Here is a 22,416-nt window from a genome sequence, read left to right on the forward strand (position 1 = left end):
TTGCTGTGACAATATTGTGCTTACGGATTCTAATTGGTCATGTACCCTTCACTGAACTACTCACTGAACTGCACACAGGGAAATAGAATGCTTCATCTGACAGGTCTGAATCATACACTCACTCTTGGAGTAAGGGTGTGGAGGGAAGGACACTCCACCTGCATGTGGACTGAGACCAAAGAAGCAGGGGTATGGTCATTCCTCTAGGAGACACAGACATACTGTTTTTGGAAAGGTGCATGCCTGCTGGCAGCAAAACAAGATGGCATAAAAGAGATGTCCACTACAGCTCTCTCTAACTATCCCATTCTGTTTTCTGGCTCAGAGCCATGCCAGATCTTTTGAGATCTGAGGCTTAAATTGAAACATGAATGCAATGCAGATCCTCTGAGGTTGGGGAAGGGTTTGGATGGGGCATAGAGCAGAGATCTTGAAGGAGGGAAATCTATGGGAGACCCAAACATCAGTGTGGATAGCCCTATTCAATGACATAGACTCAGTTCCTAGACATTTTCATCTCAGAGTCCTTTACCTCTGCTTCTATCCAACTATGGCCATATCTGAAGCATCATCACCAGGAAACACTCTACTTTCTGAAATAATATAGTCTTATATCACTCTCTAACTTCAACCTCCAGATTTATCCTAAAATACCAACTCTTCAACCTTCTCAGGATATCTAGTCCATTGATCTTTCCACTTTCTCCCTGTCCATAAACAACCTCTTGCTTATTTCCTCCCTTTCCAAGACAGACTTCATGGTTCATCACCTAATCAACATTCATCAGTTCAATCTGGGAAAATCCCAGCTTGATGCCAGAGCTGCTCTCTGAGAAGGCAGAGCTCAGCATTATTGGATAAAATCACACATCTAGATAAGTTGGTGGCACCAGAAATTCATGGCCTATGACTAACGGTCAAACCCATCATTATTTGAAATGCATTTATTCATGCATTCCATTTATTAAGGGCCTGCTATGTGCTAGGCACTGTTCTAAGTATTTGGGATATATGGGTGATCAAAACAGGCAAAGCTTCCCTGGCAGTCCAGTGATTAGGACTCTGAGGGGTTTGATCCCTGATCGGGGAACTAAATCCCCACAAACCCCATCATGCGGCACACACACACAACAGGAGGAAAAGCTTCTTGACCATGGTGCTTATGTGATTTATTTCTTAGTAAATTCTCCCGCTCTACTCAAAGTCAGTTTAAACCTTCTTTACTTTTCTCCACTTCTTTCTCTCCCGGCCCCTAACATATATGGCAGAGCTCTACTTTTCAAAGAAACCAGGAGCTATCCTATGAGAACTTTGCATCATCCCAAATCACTGCCTCCAATCTCCTTTCTTCCTGCTATAGTGAAAGGTGTTCCCCTTCCTTGACACCCTCAAGCTAGGACGGGTGCCCTCATCCTCTCCTCCTCCACAGGCACTTTCCACACTAGACTGTAACTTGTGTCTTAATTATCTGAGGGCAGGGACCTTGTCTACCCAGTTCACTGTTTTAACCTCAGCATCAGGCCCTTAGCTTGGGCTTCCCTTGTGGCTCAGCCGGTAAAAAAACTGCCTGCAATGCCGGAGACTTCGGTTCGATCTCTGGGTTTGGAAGATCCCCTGGAGAAGGCAAAGGCTACCCACTCTAGTATTCTGGCCTGGAGAATTCCATGGACTACTATCCAGAGGGTTGCAAAGAGTCGGACACGACTGAGCAACTTTCACTTTCAGGCGCTTACTACACAGTTGGAGCTCAGTACCCTAAGGGTGAATGAATGAAAGGGCGAGATTTCCGGAGAGGGCCTGCTCATGGGCGGGGCCTGCTCGGGACGGGGCGGGGCCCTCTGGAGGCGGGGCTGGGCGGGGCCGCCTCAGGACTGTCCTCTCAGGCTTCTTGGAGGCCACCAGCAGACAACAGCTCAGGACGCTGAAGTAAGCATACTTGCGATCAGAGTGCACAGCCAAGATACGGCAAGGCTTTTCGGACGCCTCAGGGCCCATTCCCGGGCAGGACTCTATCCTCGAGGCCTCTGGGTGTGGCGGCTGCGCCCAGGTCCCACTGCGGAGCGCGCCATCTTCGACTTGCGGCCGTATCTTTGGCGTCTTAAAACTGCCCGACTCGTTTTTCTCCCTTTCCCTCTGCCTTCCCTCTCCCTTTCCCCGACCCCTCTTTCCTCTTCCTCCTCCTCTTTCCCCTTCCCATCGCATCCAGAAGGATGTGTCTAGTGAAGGGCCAGCAACCCAGCTTCAGTTGCAGCACCGCGGGATCGACACGCTCTATTCCCCTGCACCTGAGGGGCCCAGTGTTCCAAAAATGTCAGGACTGGTCTGAACTGTGAAACCTGAAGGAACCGCCCCTCCGGGAGGGATTGGCGTCTTCGGGAGGGTGAAGCTCATGTCCAGGAGGATTGTTTCAGGTGGGAGGACGAAGTGGGGAGGCCCCGGGCGCGGCGGGCAGTGGGAGCAGAGGGCGGGGCGGGCCCCAGCCGTTAACACTGGTGTGGGCGCGGAGAGGTGAGAGCCCATCCTGAGGGGCTGGCCCCGCAGGCTTCTAGAGGGGAATCCGAAGCAACTACCTTCAAATCTCATGCTGCATTTTTTTGGGGGGCTTCTATGTGTCAGGTCCTGTATTTGATAGGCACTCTAGCTATGTCCTACTAGAGATAGGAGGAAATGTTATTTTTTAAATTTTGGCTATCTCACATCTTAGTTGTGGCACCGAGTGGCTCCAGACTGCAGGGCTTAGTTGCTCCCAGTCTTGTGGAATCTTAGTTCACTGAACAGGGCTCAAACCCACATCCCCTGCATTGCAAGGCAAACTCTCAACCACTGGACCACTAGGGAAGTCCCCAGAAATGTTACTGAAAAAAAAAAAAAAGAATTTATTTACTTATGTCCACTAAAAAGATACACAAGGTATGAGAGCTGTGAATTAAGTATTATTTGGGGTAAAATGAGAACTGCAGTGTAGCATACAGCACCTCAGATATCTCTGAGAGACTGATTCAAAGAGGCAGTAGGGGAAGGTCAGTGTATAAAATTTTGGTGAAGGGAAAGTTAACGTAATCAAGTCCTTACTTTACAAAAGGTTTTTTGCTACTCACTGTGAAGGGATTTAGAACTTTTCTAAATATGAAGAGATGTAAGAATTGGGATCATGAAATAAGTTCCTAACTATCTAAAGACCTATTCCATCAGTTTCCCTGGAGCACAGAGTGCCTCACTTTCCACCCTGAATTCCCTTTAGGGGGTATTGATGGTTGGCAGCTGCAGCAGCACAGGTAGATGGCAAATGCCCTTGTTGTTGTTTCAGTTCGGCTCAGTTCAGTTGCTCAGTTGTGTATGACTTGCGACCCCATGAATTGCAGCACTCCAGGCCTCCCTGTCTATCACCAACTACTGGAGTTCACTCAAATTCACGTCCATTCAGTCGGTGATGCCATCCAGCCATCTCATCCTCTGTCATCCCCTTCTCCTCCTGCCCCCAATCCCTCCCAGCTTCAGAGTCTTTTCCAATGAGTCAACTCTTCTCATCAGGTGGCCAAAGTACTGGAGTTTCAGCTTTAGCATCATTCCTTCCAAAGAACACCCAGAACTGATCTCCTTCAGAATGAACTGGTTGGATCTCCTTGCAGTCCAAGGGACTCTCAAGAGTCTTCTCCAACACCACAGTTCAAAAGCATCAATTCTTCAGTGCTCAGTCTCCTTCACAGTCCAACTCTCACATCCATACATGACCACTTGGAAAAACCATAGCCTTGACTAGATGGACCTTTGTTGGCAAAGTAATGTCTCTGCTTTGGAATATGCTATCTAGGTTGGTCAGAACTTTCCTTCCAAGAAGCAAGCGTCTTTTAATTTCATGGCTGCAGTCACCATCTGCAGTGATTTTGGAGCCCGCCAAAATGAAGTCTGACACTGTTTCCACTGTTTCCCCATCTATTTCCCATGAAGTGATACCATGATACCATGATCTTCGTTTTCTGAATGTTGAGTTTTAAGCCAACTTTTTCACTCTCCTCTTTCACTTTCATCAAGAGACTTTTTAGTTCCTTCTTCACTTTCTGCCATAAGGGTGGTGTCATCTGCATATCTGAGGTTATTGATATTTCTTCCAGCAATCTGGATTCCAGCTTGTGCTTCTTCCAGCCCAGTGTTTCTCATGATGTACTCTGCATAGAAGTTAAATAAGCAGGGTGACAATATACAGCCTTGACATGCTTCTTTTCCTATTTGGAGCCAGTCTGTTGTTTAGTCACTAGCAAATGCTCTTGGCAAGTGCCAATTTATAGTAGTAGTAGTGTTAGTCACTCAGTTGTGTCTGACTCTTTATGACCCCATGGACTGTGCCCTGCCAGTCTCCTCTGTCCATGGGATTCTCCAGGCAAGAATACTGGAGTGAATTGCCATTCCCCTATCCAGAGGATCTTTCTGATCCAGTGATCAAACCTGGGTCTCCTACATTGCAGGCAGATTCTTTATCATCTGAGCTACAGGGAAGATCAGTCAATTTGTAGTTGACACTTATTTTTGGTTGTGTTGGGTCTTCGTGATACATGGCTTTCTCTAGTTGCAGTAGCAGGGGCCACAGTCTAGTTGAGGTTCATGAGCTCATTGTGGTTGCTTCTTTTTTTGCACACCATGGGCTCTAGTAGTTACCACCTGTGGGCTCCAAGGAGTGTGGTATCTTCCCCAGTCAGGGTTTGAACCCATGTCTCCTGCATTGGCAGGTGGATCTTATCCACTGCACCATGAGGGAAGTTCTGCATATTTCTTACATACAATATCAGATCAAATTTTGTGTTTGAAAACTAACTGTAGAATAAGCATTTCCATATATTGTAAAACGTTGGGTAAATATGATTTTTTGGAGAAAACTTTGGTGTTTATTTTGTGGTATTTGATTCAGCTAATGTTGACATGATAAAGAGTTGATGTTAGGACTAAGTCTTTAAAAATGTGAATTTTATTTATTTTTGAAATACATATATTTACATGGCAAAAACAAAACCTGTATGTCCTAACACAGGGGGAAATGGTGAGGAGTTTTATGCAATGGTACAAAATGAAGCAGGGCAAAGGCTAACAGAGTTTGCCAAGAGAACGCACTGGTCATAGCAAATACCGTCTTCCAACAACACAGGAGATGACTCTATGTATGGACATCACCAGATGGTCAATACCGAAATCAGGTTGATTATATTCTTTGTGACTGAAGATGGAGAAGCTCTATACAGTCAACAAAAACAAGACCAGGAGCTGACAGTGGCTCAGATCTTGAACTCCTTATTGCCAAATTCAGACTTAAATTGAACAAAGTAGGGAAAATCACTAGATCATTCAGGTATGACCTGAATCAAATCCCTTATGCTTATACAGTAGAAATGACAAATAGATTCAGGGGATTAGATCTGATAGACACAGTGCCTGGAGAACTGTGTACAGAGATTCGTGACATTGTGCAGGAAGTAATGATCAAGACCACTCCAAGAAAAAGAAATGCAAAAAGGCAAAATGGTTGTCTGGGGAGGCCTTACAAATAGTTGAAAAAAGAAAGAAGAGAAGCTAAAGGCAAAGGAGAAAAAGGAAAGATACACCCATTTGAATGCAGAGTTCAAAGAATAGCAAGGAGACATAAGAGAGCCTTCCTTAGTGATCAACGCAAAGAAATAGAGAAAAACAATAGAATGGAAGAGACTAGAGATCTCTTCAAGAAAATTAGAGATACCAAGGGAACATTTCATGCAAAGATGGGCCCAATAAAGTACAGAAGCGGTATGAATCTAACAGAAGCAGAAGATATTAAGAAGAGGTGGCAAGACACAGAAGAACTATACAAAAAAGATCTTAATGACCCTGATAACCATGATGGTGTGATCACTCATCTAGAGCTAGACATCCTGGAATGCGAAGTCAAGTGGGCCTTAGGAAGCATCAATAAGAACAAAGCTAGTGGAGGCGATGGCATTCCGGTGGAGCTATTTCAAATCCTCAAAGATGATGCTGTGAAAGTGCTACACTCAATATGCCAGCAAATTTGAGTGCCATGTGTTCAGCAGTGGCCAAAGGACTGGAAAAGATCAGTTTTCATTTCAATCCCAAAGAAAGGCAATGCCAAAGAATGTTCAAACTACTGTACAATGGCACTCATCTCACACACTAGCAAAGTAATACTCAAAATTCTCCAAGTGAGGCTTCAACAGCATGTGAACCAAGAACTTCTAGATATTCAAGCTGGATTTAGAAAAGGTAGAGGAACCAGAGATCAAATTGCCAACATCCACTCCAAAAGAGTTCCAGAAAAACATCTACTTCTGCTTTATTGACTATGCCAAAGTCTTTTGTGTGGATCACAACAAACTATGGAAAATTATTAAAGATATGGGAATACCAGGCCATCTGACCTGCCTCCTGAGAAATCTGTATACAAGTCAAGAAGCAACAGTTAGAACCAGACATGGAACAATGGACTAGTTCCAAATTGGGATAGGAGGACATCAAGGCTGTATATTGTCACCATGTTTATTTATCTTATATGCAGACTATATCATGCGAAATGCTGGGCTAGATGAAGCACAAGCTGAAATAAAGATTTCCAGGAGAAATATCAATAACCTCAGATATGCAGATGACACTACCCTTATGACAGAACACAAAGAGGAACTGAAGAGCCTCTTGATGAAAGTGAAAGAGAAGAGTGAAAAAGCTGGCTTGAAACTCAACATTCAAAAAACTTAGATCATGACAAATAGATGGGGAAACAATGGAAGCAGTGAAAGACTTTATTTTCCTGGGCTGCAAAATTGCTGCAGATGGTGACTGCAGCCATGAAATTAAAAGATGCTCCTTAGAAGAAAAGCTATGACCAAACTAGAGAGTATATGAAAAAGCAGAGACATTACATTGCCACCAAGGTCCATCTAGTCAAAGCTATGGTTTTTTCAGTAGTCATGTATGGATGTGAGAGTTGGACCATAAAGAAAGCTGAATGCTGAAGAATTGATGCACTGTGGTGTTGGAGAAGACTCTTAAGAGTCCCTTGGACTGCAAGGAGATCAAACCAGTCCACCCTAAAGAAAATCAGTCCTGAATTTTTATTGGAAGGACTGATGCTAAAGCTGAAACTGCAGTACTTTGGCCACCTGATGCGAAGAACTGACTCATTTGAAAAGACCCTGATGCTGGGAAAGACTGAAGGCAGGAGGAGAAGGGGTCGGCAAAGGTTGAGAAGGTTGGATGTCATTACTGAGTCAATGGACATGAGTTTGAGCAAGCTCCTGCAGTTGATGATGGACAGGCAAGTGCTGGGAGCCAGCACGAGGAGTCCCACCCGTGGCAAAGATCATGAGGTTAAGGGGTCCGACAGACAAAGGCAAGTCCGGCCTTAAGGGAGCCTCACTGAATCTGCTCGTTCATCTTCCCCCAAACCAGAGTCTGCCTGCCATACTGCGTTATGCTTTTCGCCTATTTTTCTGACATTAACAGGGGGCTGTCCCCCAAAAACCTTTTTATGGAAAAAGTTAATTTAGAGCTTTTAGATAATAAATCTCCTGGGCATAATACAAGTATTTCAATCCAAAAACCCCTCTGATGGCTTTCTAGCCTGCCTACAGGACTCTTACAGCAGCGCATGTGATTGTTTGCGGCGTTCCGACTGCGAGAGGCACAGGAAGCTCAAAACATCCTAAAATGTAGGGACTTCCGAGGAGTCAAAATCATTAGAATAGGACTGATTAAGGGTTTCCTTTGTTGAGCCAATACTTGCTGTCAGTTCAGTTCATTCAGTTCAGTTGCTCAGTCGTGTCCGACTCTTTGTGACCCCATGAATTGCAGCACGCCAGGCCTCCCTGTTCATCACCATCTCCCGGAGTTCACTCAGACTCACGTCCATCCAGTCTGTGATGCCATCCAGCCATCTCATCCTCGGTCGTCCCCTTCTCCTCCTGCCCCCAATCCCTCCCAGCTTCAGAGTCTTTTCCAATGAGTCAACTCTTCTCATGAGGTGGCCAAAGTACTGGAGTTTCAGCTTTAGCATCATTCCTTCCAAAGAAATCCCAGGGTTGATCTCCTTCAGAATGGACTGGTTGGATCTCCTTGCAGTCCAAGGGACTCTCAAGAGTCTTCTCCAACACCACAGTTCAAAAGCATCAATTCTTTGGTGCTCAGTACAGTCCAACTCTCACATCCATACACGGCCACTGGAAAAACCATAGCCTTGACTAGACGGACCTTAGTCGGCAAAGTAATGTCTCTGCTTTTGAATATACTATCTAGGTTGGTCAGAACTTTTCTTCCAAGGAGTAAGTGTCTTTTAATTTCATGGCTGCAGTCACCATCTGCAGTGATTTTGGAGCCCGCCAAAATAAAGTCTGACACTGTTTCCACTGTTTCCCCGTCTATTTCCCATGAAGTGATGGGACCGGATGCCATGATCTTCATTTTCTGAATGTTGAGCCTTAAGCCAACTTTTTCGCTCTCCTCTTTCACTTTCATCAAGAGGCTTTTTAGTTCCTCTTCACTTTCTGCCATAAGGGTGGTGTCATCTGCATATCTGAGGTTATTGATATTTCTCCCAGCAATCTTGATTCCAGCTTGTGTTTCTTCCAGTCCAGTGTTTCTCATGATGTACTCTGCATAAAAATTAAATAAGCAGGGTGACAATATACAGCCTTGACGTGCTCCTTTTCCTATTTGGAACCAGTCTGTTGTTCCATGTCCAGTTCTAACTTTTGCTTCCTGACGTGCATACAGATTTCTCAAGAGGCAGGTCCGGTGGTCTGGTATTCCCATCTCTTGAATAATTTTCCACAGTTTGTTGTGATCCACACAGTCAAAGGCTTTGGCATAGTCAATAAAGCAGAAATAGATGTTTTTCTGGAACTTTCTTGCTTTTTTGATGGTCCAGTGGATGTTGGCAATTTGATCTCTGTTTCCTCTGCCTTTCTAAAACCAGCTTGAACATCTGGAAGTTCACAGTTCACATATTGCTGAAGCCTGGCTTGGAGAATTTTGAGCATTACTTTACTAGCATGTGAGATGAGTGCAATTGTGCAGTAGTTTGAGCATTCTTTGGCATTGCCTTTCTTTAGAATTGGAATGAAAACTGACCTTTTCTAGTCCTGTGGCCACTGCTGAGTTTTCCAAATTTGCTGGCATATTGAGTGCAGCACTTTCACAGCATCATCTTTCAGGATTTGAAACAGCTCAACTGGAATTCCATCACCTCTGTTAGCTTTGTTCGTAGTGATGCTTTCTAAGGCCCAGTTGACTTCACTTTCCAAGATCCAAGTCTGGCTCTAGATGAGTGATCACATCATCATGATTATCTGGGTCGTGAAGATCTTTTTTGTACAGTTCTTCGTGTATTCTTGCCACCTCTTCTTAATATCTTCTGCTTCTGTTAGTTCCATGCCATTTCTGTCATTTATCGAGCCCATCTTTGCATGAAATGTTCCCTTGGTATCTCTTAATTTTCTTGAAGAGATCTCTAGTCTTTCCCATTCTGTTCTTTTCCTCTATTTCTTTGCATTGATTGCTGAAGAAGGCTTTCTTATCTCTTCTTGCTAGTCTTTGGAACTCTGCATTCAGATGCTTATATCTTTCCTTTTCTCCTTTGCTTTTCGCCTCTCTTCTTTCACAGCTATTTGTAAGGCCTCCCCAGACAGCCATTTTGCTTTTTTGCATTTCTTTTCCATGGGGATGGTCTTGATCCCTGTCTCCTGTACAGTGTCACAAACCTCATTCCATAGTTCATCAGGCACTCTATCTATCAGATCTAGGCCCTTAAATCTATTTCTCACTTCCACTGTATAATCATAAGGGATTTGATTTAGGTCATACCTGAATGGTCTAGCGGTTTTCCCTACTTTCTTCAATTTAAGTCTGAATTTGGCAATAAGGAGTTCATGATCTGAGCCACAGTCAGCTCCTAGTCTTGTTTTTGTTGACTGTATAGAGCTTCTCCATCTTTGGCTGCAGAGAATATAATCAATCTGATTTTGGTGTTGACCATCTGGTGATGTCCATGTGTAGAGTCTTCTCTTGTGTTGTTGGAAGAGGGTGTTTGTTATGACCAGTGCATTTTCTTGGCAAAACTCTATTAGTCTTTGCCCTGCTTCATTCTGCATTCCAAGGCCAAATTTGCCTGTTACTCCAGGTGTTTCTTGACTTCCTACTTTTGCATTCCAGTCCCCTGTAATGAAAAGGACATCTTTTTTGGGTGTTAGTTCTAAAAGGTCTTGTAGGTCTTCATAAAAGCATTCAACTTCAGCTTCTTCAGCGTTACTGGTTGGGGCATAGACTTGGATAACTGTGATATTGAATGGTTTGCCTTGGAGAAGAACAGAGATCATTCTGTCATTTTTGAGATTGCATCCAAGTACTGCATTTCGGACTCTTTTGTTGACCATGATGGCTACTCCATTTCTTCTGAGGGATTCCTGCCTGCAGTAGTAGATATAATGGTCATCTGAGTTAAATTCACCCATTCCAGTCCATTTTAATTCACTCATTCCTAGAATGTCAACGTTCACCCTTGCCATCTCTTGTTTGACCACTTCCAATTTGCCTTGATTCATGGACCTGACATTCCAGATTCCTATGCAATATTGCTCTTTACAGCATCGGATCTTGCTTCTATCACCAGTCACATCCACAACTGGGTATTGTTTTTGCTTTGGCTCCATCCCTTCATTCTTTCTGGAGTTATTTCTCCACTGATCTCCAGTAGCATATTGGGCACCTACTGACCTGGGGAGTTCCTCTTTCAGTATTCTATAATTTTGCCTATCTTTTATTAGTTGATATAGTTGGTATATAGAAAAAGAACAAGTAGCAACATAAATCTTTGAGTTAAGTACCTTCTTTGTTATAACCCATCGCACCATTGTTCTATAGGGATGTAACTTTAGTGCTCTAAGGGTGATGCAGATTAAAGAAAAACACTTCATGGGAAATGAGATTAACATTCATTAAGGAAGAGAGCCATAAAGTGTTAACAGGCCTCTTGGCCAGAAGATAATGTAAATCACCTGAGACCTTGTGTATACAAAAAGATATACAGAAAGGGTCAGGAGTGCTGCCCCTGCATGACTCTGTATCTTCCATTATGTAATAGTTAGGGTATATAAACACCTTTTAAAAATAAAGTTATGGGGGTTTTGCACAAGCTTGGCCTCCCCAGTGTCGACTCTCTCTCTCTCTTTCTCCCTCTCCCTCCCTCTCCTTTTCAGGCTGATCGCTTGGAACGTGGAGGCTCACCGAGTCTACTTATTGCCCTGGCTTCTAAGACCCCCGCGAGAGGGAGCCCAAGGCGGGGCACCCTCTGCTATTCAAGCGGGCCCCGGTGGCCTATGTAGACGGTGCAAGTTACCTGTCTTGGAACTTCATTGGTTTTCCACGTAAACCAAGTTATTCAGCCTCTTTTCTCCCCTAATTTTCCTACTACACTATTCTTTCCTAATCTCTCTATATCTCTAAATACCCAGGTCTCCCACATTACAGGCAGACGCTTTAACGTTGCACCATCAGGGAAGTGATATTTCTAAATACATAAGTTTTTCTTTGCTGACTCCATCCCTGCTTCGAATTCCCTGGATCCAGTGGGGCTGTACCCCAGCAGGAAAGCCTGGCATGCTGCAGTCCACAGGGTCACAAAGAGTCAGACAGGACTGAGGGACTGAACTGAACTGAACTTTATGCAATGATCAAGGGTGGGTTGTTGAAAAGGATCAGGGTGTGTGCAGGACCTGCATTCCTTAATCTGGTTTTTGGTGTTCTCCTGATGAGCTTCTGGGATTCTGAAGGTTATCAAACTGACTTCTCTGGAATGAAAATGCTTCATCTGGTAGTTATCATCTTCCACAGGTGGAGCAGTGGTGAAGAATCCGCCTGCCAATGCAAGAGACACAGGAAATGCAGGTTCAATCCCTGGATCGGGAAGATCCCCTGGAGTAGGAAATGGCAACCCACTCCAGTATTCTTGCCTGGAACATCCCATGGACAGAAGAGCCTTGCAGGCTACAGACCATGGGGTCGAAAAGAGTTGGACATGACTGAGCACACACACGTCATTAGTTTTGCAGAAGAGCTCAAAAACAGTTATATGTGTATCCCTTGAGGCAAAACCTGGATCCTGTCTGGAGGCTGCACTATTGTTTCTTCACTGCTCCTCCCTGTTCTCTGCATCCCTTCCCTTCCCGGATTAGCAACTGTTTGAACCTGCCCTTTGGAACTCAGGAGAGGTCAAGGAGGCTGAAGCCTATTTCCTACAAACAGGAAATGGGAAACAGAAAAACTTCCTTGCCCAGGAGCCACATAGGGTCCTGTTTGGTTTCACATTCTTAGTGTCACCAGAGACAGATTGGTTTTTTAAAATTGGCTCTGGTTTCCGACAGGCAGATTTGTTCACATGTTCAATATATAGCCCTTTTGATTGCCTGGTTTTATGTGCAGTCCTCAGATTCAGCTCCCCATACTTTGTCAGTTCTGAACACTATTCTTCTTTTGGACTGATAATCAACAAAGCTTTAGATTTGTGGGTTGGGCATGTTTTTAGGGCAACCTTCCAAGCCAGGCTTCAGCAATATGTGAGCCATGAACTTCCAGATGTTCAAGCTGGTTTTAGAAAAGGCAGAGGAACCACAGATCAAATTGTCAATATCTGCTGGATCATGAAAAAAGCAAGAGAGTTCCAGAAATACATCTGTTTCTGCTTTATTGACTATGCCAAAGCCTTTGACTGTGTGGATCACAATAAACTGTGGAAAATTATTCAAGAGATGGGAATACCAAATCACCTGACCTGCCTCTTGAGAAACCTATATGCAGGTCAGGAAGCAACAGTTAGAACTGGACATGGAACAACAGACTGGTTCCAAATAGGAAAAGGAGTACGTCAAGGCTGTATATTGTCACCCTGCTTATTTAACTTACATGCAGAGTACATCATGAGAAACACTGGGCTGGAAGAAGCACAAGATGGAATCCAGATTGCTGGGAGAAATATCAATAACCTCAGATATGCAGATGACACCACCCTTATGGCAGAAAGTGAAGAAGGCACGAAAAAGTCTCTTGATGAAAGTGAAAGAGGAGAGTGAAAAAGTTGGCTTAAAGCTCAACATTCAGAAAACAAAGATCATGGCATCCGGTCCCATCACTTCATGGGAAATAAATGGGAAAACAGTAGAAACAGTGTCAGACTTTATTTTTGGGGGCTCCAAAATCACTGCAGATGGTGACTGCAGCCATGAAATTAAAAGACGCTTACTCTTTGGAAGAAAAGTTCTGACCAACCTAGATAGCATATTCAAAAGCAGAGACATTACTTTGCCAACAAATGTCCGTCTAGTCAAGGCTATGGTTTTTCCAAGTGGTCATGTATGGATGTGAGAGTTGGACTATGAAGAAACCTGAGTGCCGAAGAATTGATGCTTTTGTACTGTGGTGTTGGAGAAGACTCTTCAGAGTCCCTTGGACTGCAAGGAGATCCAACCAGTCCATTCTAAAGGAGATCAGTTCTGGGTGTTCTTTGGAAGGAATGATGCTAAAGCTGAAACTCCATTACCTTGGCCACCTCATGAGAACAGTTGACTCATTGGAAAAGACTCTGATGCTGGGAGGGATTGAGGGCAGGAGAAGGGGATGACAGAGGATGAGATGGCTGGATGGCATCACTGACTCGATGGATGTGAGTTTAAGTGAACTCTGGGAGTTGGTGATGGTCAGGAAGGCCTGGCGTGCTGCAATTCATGGGGTCGCAAAGAGTCAGACATGACTGAGCTACTGAACTGAACTAGTATCTGTGTTCTTGTGGCTCAGATGGTGAAGAATCTGCCTGCAGTGCAGGAGACCTGGGTTTGATTCCTGGATTTAAAATTAGTTGTTTTTTTAAATGAAAGTAATGTATGCATATTGTTTCAAAAGTCAGGTAGTAATTTCTTTTAACAAAAAGCAGGCTTGGGAATTCCCTGGTGGTCCAGTGGTTATGACTTGATGCTTTCATTGCTGGGCTCTGGTTCAGTCCCTGGTTGGGTATCTAAAATCCCACAAGCCAAGCAGAGTGGCCAAGGTGGCGGGGGGTGGGGGGAGATTCTTTTTTTCCCCCACCTTCTTCTACCTCAAGCTTTGCTTATCCGAGGTAACAACTATATGTTCTTTTGGCTATTTTTTCCATTGTTCACATCTTTTTTTTCTTTTTTACAGGACATGATCTATTTTTCATAAATATTTTGAAGTATTTATATAGAAATCTCAAGTTTTTAACAACAAACACAATTATTTGTGTATTCTTTGACATGTTAATAGTTATTATGCCATTATTGTCCCCATAATATTGTGTGTAATATGTGCACTGAAATTGCCTTTGATAAATGATTTCCTTTATATTGTGTAGAGGAAATTCACTTTTAAATGAATCCTAACGGTTGACTACATAGTGCGACCTGAGGTTCAATGAGGGTCATCACCAGTGCTGCAAAGGTCTGTTGTGAAAGAGTGTTTCTGAGTAATAAGCATTAAAAAATGCTGTACAGCAGAGAAAAATGAAAAAGCTGGTGGTCACATACAAAATTTTCAATTGACAATATTAAGAGACACTTGAGCAAATATTAAGAGGCATTAAGAGCAAATTTGAGGGACTTCCCAGGTGTTCCAGCGGTTAAGACTTTACCTTCGAGTGCAAGGGGTGCAAATTCAATCCCTGGTGGGAGATCTAATTTCCCATGTCGGGCCTCAGGGCCAAAAATACAAAACATAAAACAGAAGCAATATTGTAACAAATTCAATAGACTTTAAAAAATGGTCCACATCAAAAAACCTGCAAAAAAAAAAAAAAGTAAATTTGATCAGAAATTTCCTTTCAACAGTTATTTCAACATGCAAGCAATAATAAAAAATTAATACTGAGACATCTTTCATCCTTATTTGGTACTGTATTTAAAATCCAGTGTATATTTTACACTTACAGCACATCTTAGTTCAGACTAGCCACATTTCAAAGTGCTTCAGCCATTGTGGCTAGCAGCTACTGTATGTGATAACACAGGATTAAATTATGAAGATAGTTCAGGATACTTATAGGAGAACAGTCTTTCAACACTCATTCATCACACACCTCAGATATCTCTGGTTCACATGTTTCCTTTGTGATTGAGCTGATCTGGAGAGCAGTGCTGAGATGCTAGAGACTAAGCTCTATCAGGGGGTAAAATCCTATCGAATGGAAACATTCATGCCCTTGTTGATCTGAGATTATTTACCCTTTTCATTAAGGATTGTAGTGATGTGTTCAGTCGTGGCAGTCTTTGTGACCCCATGGACTGTAGCTCACCAGGCTGCTCTGTCCATGGAATTTTCCAGGCAAGAATACTGGAGTGAGTTGTCATTTCCTTCTCCATCATTAAGGACTACTAACTAAAAAATCAACTGAGGATCACATACAAAAAACATTTGTTTGAGATTTTTCAAAGGAAAAAACAATAGAAAATACTTTAATCATTAAAAAAATGATTTCTGGATAAGAACTCAGAATTTCACTAATTCAATGTAGAAAATCATATGGTTCATATATAATAAATGTCTGCAACTTGCCTAGAGAGAGGAGAATAAGAATTGAGTCCAAGCTCCTCATTCCTTTTTGTTTTTCAGCATCAGTCCAAAAGGAAGAGGAGCAAGGAGGGAACATTTGGTAGGTAAGGTTCTGACTGTTCAGTCCATAGCACTCAAGGGTTAACCTTAATCTCTCCTTTTCATGACCCAGGTCCACATCCACAGTCTCTAAGGATGTCACCTGCTAGAGCTCAACCCGTTTAGAAAACAAGCTCTCCTCAGAGAGAGTCATGGGAAGGAGTTAGAACCAAGCACACTTGGTTGGTTCCCTTCTAGGTCCGTCCTGAAAGTGGAAGAATGGTGGAGCTGGCCAGTGGGTCTTGTCCACCAGGTGGCAGTGTGAGACACAGTGGAATGGATATCTATAGGCAGGCCTTTTGGGTCCTGATTTGGGACAAACTGTTTTAACTTTCCTAAGGCTCAGTGTCAGACTTTATTTTTTGGGGCTCCAAAATCACTGCAGATGGTGATTGCAGCCATGAAATTAAAAGATGCTTACTCTTTGGAAGGAAAGTTATGACCAACCTAGATAGCATATTGAAAAGTAGAGATACTACTTTGCCAACAAATGTCCATCTAGTCAAGGGTGTTGTTATTCCAGTGGTCATGTATGGATGTGAGAGTTGGACTCTGAAGAAAGCTGAGCACTGAAGAATTGATGCTTTTGAACTGTGGTGTTGGAGAAGACTCTTGAGAGTCCCTTGGACTGCAAGGAGATCCAACCAGTCCATTCTAAAGGAGATTAGTCCTGGGTGTTCATTGGATGGACTGATGCTGAAGCTGGGAACTCCAGTACTTTAGCCGCCTCATGCAAAGAGTTGACTCACTGGAAAAGACCCTGATGCTGGGAAGGATTGGGGGCAGGAGGAGAAGGGGACGACAGAGGATGAGATGGCTGGATGGCATCACCAACTCGATGGACATGAATTTGAGTGAACTCCGGGTGTTGGTGATGAACAGGGAGGCCTGGCGTGCTGCAATTCATGGGGTCGCAAAGAGTCGGACACAACTGAGCGGCTGAACTGAACTGAAGGCTCAGATTCCTCCTTGAGTTACACTTTATCTTCATCCCTCACAGTGTGGTTATGAGGATGGGATAAAGTACAAAACACTCTTCCATACTTGAGCCTGTCTACTGTTGTCACTCTTTGACCTTGTGTACTAATGCTTGGGGCTCTTGGAGTCTAGTCTCCCAAGAGCCTCCCCCAGAGAACAGTTTTGCTGAGCCTCCTATAAGATCCTTTGCTTCTACCTTCACTACATTTGACCAAGTCTCCTGGTTACCTAGGAGAATTTGCCATAAAGTGTGCATGTGGCATGAGACCTGCTTGCTCTTTGGGAAAGCAGGTATTGATGAATCTCTTCTGTTCCCTTCTTCCTAGCATGGTCTTTTGTGGTTGCAGGGCCCCCATGCAGCCGGGGTTGACATGAGAAGGTAATCCTATAGGGAAGGGAATGTGAGAGAAACCCTTCCTTGAGGAATAAATCCCCATTCAGTTTGTGCATCCTGTCTTCTGCAGCCATCTGGGAAAACTTGATGAGAGCAGTTTGTAGCAAAATCCCTGCTGAGAGGATCATGATAGGGTGACCATGGAAGCTGATCTTCTGATGCTTAAGTAGGTTGGGAAGCTGTTGTGTCTTCTGTGTCCCTTTGGCTATATCCCCTGGTTCTCTGCCTGAGCCAGCTTCTCTCCCCTTCTGCGGCATCCCCTCTCTCACCAGACCCTTTTGAAAACCAATTAAGAGCCCCTCTCCCTCCGTCAGCCTGAGGACCTACAGAAACCCATCTTCCCACACTGTACCCATCTTAGTTCATTGTCTCCCTTCCTTTAAGGAAGGGCTACAACTGCGATGTTGGGCTACATCACCTCAGGCCTACATCACCCTTATAATTCACATCAGTGGCCTTCTTTCTGTCATTAGAAGTCACTCTGACATTTGCCGCATATTTTTGCCGATCGATTTTTCTCATCCTCTGAAACTTTATCTCCAGGCCACTGGGTACCCTCCTTGCCTTTTTATTCACTTAATGTTCTTTCACTCCACCCCTAACTTTTATCTTTGTTCCAGGATCTCTCCTACTAGACCCTATTTCCCCTCAAACTCTCAAGATCGAGACTCTCTTTTCATTACTCTCACCACCTTTTGGCTCTTTTCATTACTCTCACCACCTTTTGGCCACCAGAACTTTTTGCCACTGATTCCTACTTTCTTACTGGATTATCTTCCACCTCTAACATTTGCCTTTTCTCCTCTTCCTTCAGAGCACACTCAGGTCCTATTTTCTAGCTAGACTTTGTGTCTGGACTATTTTACCTCACCTGACTCCTGACTCAGGATATTAACCTCTTACACATGAATCTCTCTTATTCATTTTTTAAAATATTATTTCTAAAAATCGAGATATCGTTCCCATAGCATAGAATTCATCCTAAGGAGTGTACAATTCATAGTTGTTGTTTTTTTTAATATTCTCGAGGTTGTGCAATCACCACCACTAATTCCAAAACAAATTCTTCATCTCAACAAGAGTTATACCATTGACATACTGCTCATTCCTCCCTTCTCCCAGCCCCTGGCAATCACTAATATACTTTCAATCTCTCTGGATGTGCCTGTCCTACATATTTCACATAAGTGGAATATATAACTGAAATTTTGTGTCTAGCTTCTTTGACATAACATAAGATTTTGAAAATTAATCCTTGTTGTAGCATGTACTACTACTTCATTTCTTTTTTATGGCTGAATAATATTCCACCAAAACATTTGCGTTTCCCAGCAACGTACAAGAGTTTCCTCTTGACCAATGATGTTGACACTTCTCATGTGTTTGTTGGCCTACATAAATATGTTATAGGTTGGCAAAACTTCTATTCAAGTCTTTTGTCTATTTTAAAATTGGGTAGATTGCCTTTTTGTTGTTAATTTAAGAGCATGTTATGTATTCTGAATACTAAACCCTTATAAATATATGATTTGCAAATACGTTATCCCATTCTATGAGTTATCTGTTCCCTCTCTTGATAGTGTCCTTGGAAGCACAAAAGTTTTTAATTTTTTGAAGTCCGACTTTTCTATTTTTCCTTTGATTGCTCAAAAATTTGTTGTCATATCTAAGAATCCATTGCCAAATCCAAAATTATGAAGATTTACTCCTGTGAGTTTTTCTAAGAGTTTTATGGTTTTAATTCTTACATTTAGGTCTTTGATCCATTGTTGTTTGATGTTTAATGTTATTGTTTCTTTTAAGTCAATTAGTTAATTTTTATCGAGATATAATTGACACATAAAATTGTACTATTATTTATTTTGCTGTTCTGTGTAGTGTTCACCAACCAGGGATCAAACCTGTGCATGCTACATTGGGAGTGCAGAGTCTTAACCACTGGACCACCAGGGAAGTCCAACATTGTATTAGTTTTAGATGTAGACTTCATTGTTTTTATTATAATAAAATACACGTAGCATGGTATTTCTCATTTTAACCATTTGTAAGTGTACAATTCAGATTCAGGAATTAGATACACTCACAGTGCTGTATAATGATCACTACCATCTACTCCTAAAACTTTTTCATCTTCCTCAATATAAACTATGTACCCATTAAATAATAACTCTCTTAGCCCTCTTAGAACCCTAGCTTCTCGTAGCTTTTATTCTTTCTATCCCTGTGAATTTGCCTACTCTAGGTACCTCTTATAAGTAGATTTATATAATATTTGCCCTTCTGTGTCTAGTTAATTTCACATGTTTTAAGGATTCACCCATGTTATAGCATATATGAAAATTTTCATTTTTCTTTTGGTTGACTTATATTCCATTGTGTGTATATATACTATATTTTGTTTATTCATTCATCTGCTGATGAACACTTGGGTTGTTTGCAACTTTTGGCTATTGTGAATAATGCTGCTATGAACTTTGGTGTACAAATATATGTTCAAGTTCCTGCTTTTAATTCTTTTGGATATATACCTAGGAATAAAATTGCTGTGTCATATGGTAGTTCCAACTTTAACTTTTTAAAAATATTTATTTTTATTTATTTATTTGACTGCACTGAGTCTTAGTTGCAGCATGTGGGATCTAGTTCCCTGGCCAGGGATCGAACCGAGACCCCCTGCATTGGGAGAATGGAGTCTTAGTCACTGAACCGCCAGGGAAGTCCCCACCTTTAACTTTTTAAGAAACTACCAAACTGTTTTCCTCAGTGGCTGCACTATTACATTCCCATCAGTAATGCACAAGGGTTCCAATTTTTCCATATCCTTATAAACATTTCTTCTTTTCTTTTTTTTTAAGTTTTATTATAGTCATCCTATTATTTGGTAGAAGTGGTATCTCATTGTGGTTTTAAAATTTTATTTATTTAAAAATTTATTTTACTGTTTATTTTTGGCTGCTCAGGCTTTCTCTAACTGCAGAGAGCAAGGGCTACTCTCTAATTGCAGCACGGTGACTTCTGTTGTTGCAGCTTGTGGGTCAGTAGTTGCAGGTCCTGAGCTCTAGAGCACAGACTTGATAGTCATGACACTTGGGCTTAGTTGCAACATGTGGGATATTCCCAGATCAGGTATCAAACCTGTGTCTCCTGCATTGGCAGGGAAATTCTTTACCACTGAGCCACCTGGGAACCCCATTCTATTTTAATTAATGTAGTTTTGTGGTAAGTCTTGAAGTCAGAAATTGTGAGTCCTCCAACTTTATTCTTTGTTTTCAAGATTGTTTTGGTTATTTGAGAATCAGATGGTGAAGAATCTGCCTGCAATGCAGGAAACCTGGGTTTGAGCCCTGGGTGGAGAAGATCCCCTGGAGAAGGGAATGGCTACTCATCCCAGTATTCTTGTCTGGATAATTCCATGAACAGAGGAGCCTGGCAGGCTATAGTCAATGGGAATGCAAAGAGTTGGTCATGACGGAGCAACTAACACTTTCTCTTTTTCACCAGAGAAGCCCTATACTCTTTTAATTACAATAGTTTTGTGATAAGTTTTAAAATCAAGAAGTGTGAGTTCTCCAACTTCGTTCTTCTTTTTCAAGACTGTTTTGGCTATTTGAGACTCTTCAAAAATCCATATGATTTTAAGAATGGTCTTTCCATTTCTATGAGAAAGGTAGTTGGAATTTTAATAGAGATATGCTGAATCTGTAGATCACTTTGGGCAATACTGACATCTTAACAATATTAAAGTCTTCTGATCCATGGACACAGGATTGTTTATATAGTTCTTTAATTTCTTTCAGCCATTGTTGTGTAGTTTTCAACAAATACTTTATTAACCTCCTTGGTTAGATTTATTCCTAAGTATTTGATACTGTATATGCTATTAAAAATGGAATTGCTTGCTAATTTCCTTTTTGGAAAAAATATTTATTTGTGATGTATAGAGAAACACAATTGATTTTTTGGTGTTAATCTTGTACCCTACAACTTTCCTGAATTCATTTACAGCTCTACTAGCTTTCTTGTGGATTCTTTGAGATCTTCTATGCATAAGATCATGTCATCTGTGAAGGGAAAATAGTTTCACCTTTCCTTTTCAATTTGAATGACTTCTATTTCTTTTTCTTATCAGGGCGAACTTCCAGTGTAATGTTGAATGACAGTTGTGAAAGTGAACATCTTTGTTTTGTTCCTGATCATAGGGGAAATGCTTTCAGTCTTTCACTACAGAGTATGATGCTAGCTGTGAGTTTTAAAATATTATTTTATATTTATTTATTATTTTGGCAGTACTGTGCAGCATGTGGGATCTTACTTCCCTTACCAAGGATCAAATTTGCACCCCCTGCATTGGAAATGTGAAGTTCTCACCACTGGACCATCAGGGAAGTCCCTAGCTATGGGTTTTTTAAAATAACCCATAAGCTTATGGGTTATTTTAATGCTTGGACACGACTGAGATTTTTTTTTTTAATATTCATTGTCATGTTGGGGAATTTTCCTGCTATTCCTTATTTCTGAGTTTCTGGCATAAAAATTCATCTGAGATGATCATGTGTTTTTTTTCCCTGTGTGTTTTATCAATATGATGTTTTACATTGATTGATTTTCTTATGTTGACTCTCTGTCTCTGTCTCTCTGTCTATCTCTGTCTCTGTCTCTGTCTGTCTCTCTCTCTCTCTATATATATATGTATGTGTATATATATATATATATATATATATATATTGCATATGTGTGTGTGCTAAGTTGCTTCAGTCATGTCCAACTTTTTGTGACCCCATGGATAGGAGCCTGCCAAGCTCCTCTGGCCATGGGATTTTCTAGGCAGGAACGAGTTGTTGAATAAATGGACTAGGTTGCCATGTCCTCCTCTAGGGGATCTTCCTTTGTGTTTCCCAGATGGTACTAGTGGTAAAGAACCCGCCTGCCAATGTGGGAGACATAAGGGATGTGTGTTCAGTCTTTGGGTTGGGAAGATCCCCTAGAGGAAGGCATGGCAACCTACTCCAGTACTCTTGCCTGGAGAATCCCATGGATGAAGGAGCATGGTAGGCTCCAGTCCATAGGATCACAAAGAGTTGGACATGACTGAAGTGACTTAGCTTGCGCTTGCTTGCATGCATCATATATATATATATATATGCATCATATTTATATATATATAAAATCTAGGATCAGGATCATATTAGTAGGAGTCTAGGATCTCCTACCAGTCCATCCTAAAGGATCTGTCCTGGGTGTTCATTGGAAGGCAGTCCTTCCAATGCTGAAGCTGAAACTCCAATACTTTGGCCACCTCATGCGAAGAGTTGACTTATTGGAAAAGACCCTGATGCTGGGAGGGATTGGGGGCAGGAGGAGAA

The 22,416-nt window shown here is 42.1% G+C and overlaps 1 long non-coding RNA gene across 2 annotated transcripts; it reads left to right on the forward strand.

Annotated features, from left to right (window-relative positions):
- The first annotated feature begins 1,825 nt into the window (after window positions 1–1,825).
- LOC138433501 (uncharacterized) lies at window positions 1,826–19,624 on the forward strand. Of its 2 annotated transcripts, none has more exons than XR_011254334.1 (3): window positions 1,826–2,411; window positions 15,643–15,682; window positions 16,205–19,624. It is a non-coding gene; the product is annotated as an uncharacterized lncRNA (long non-coding RNA). The 2 variants fall into 2 exon arrangements; XR_011254335.1 differs by having other exon boundaries at window positions 1,847–2,411; window positions 15,643–15,686; window positions 16,205–19,091.
- Window positions 19,625–22,416: the final 2,792 nt, after the last annotated feature.

This window comes from Ovis canadensis, chromosome 2, assembly GCF_042477335.2.
Source record: "Ovis canadensis isolate MfBH-ARS-UI-01 breed Bighorn chromosome 2, ARS-UI_OviCan_v2, whole genome shotgun sequence".
NCBI lineage: Eukaryota > Metazoa > Chordata > Mammalia > Artiodactyla > Bovidae > Ovis > Ovis canadensis.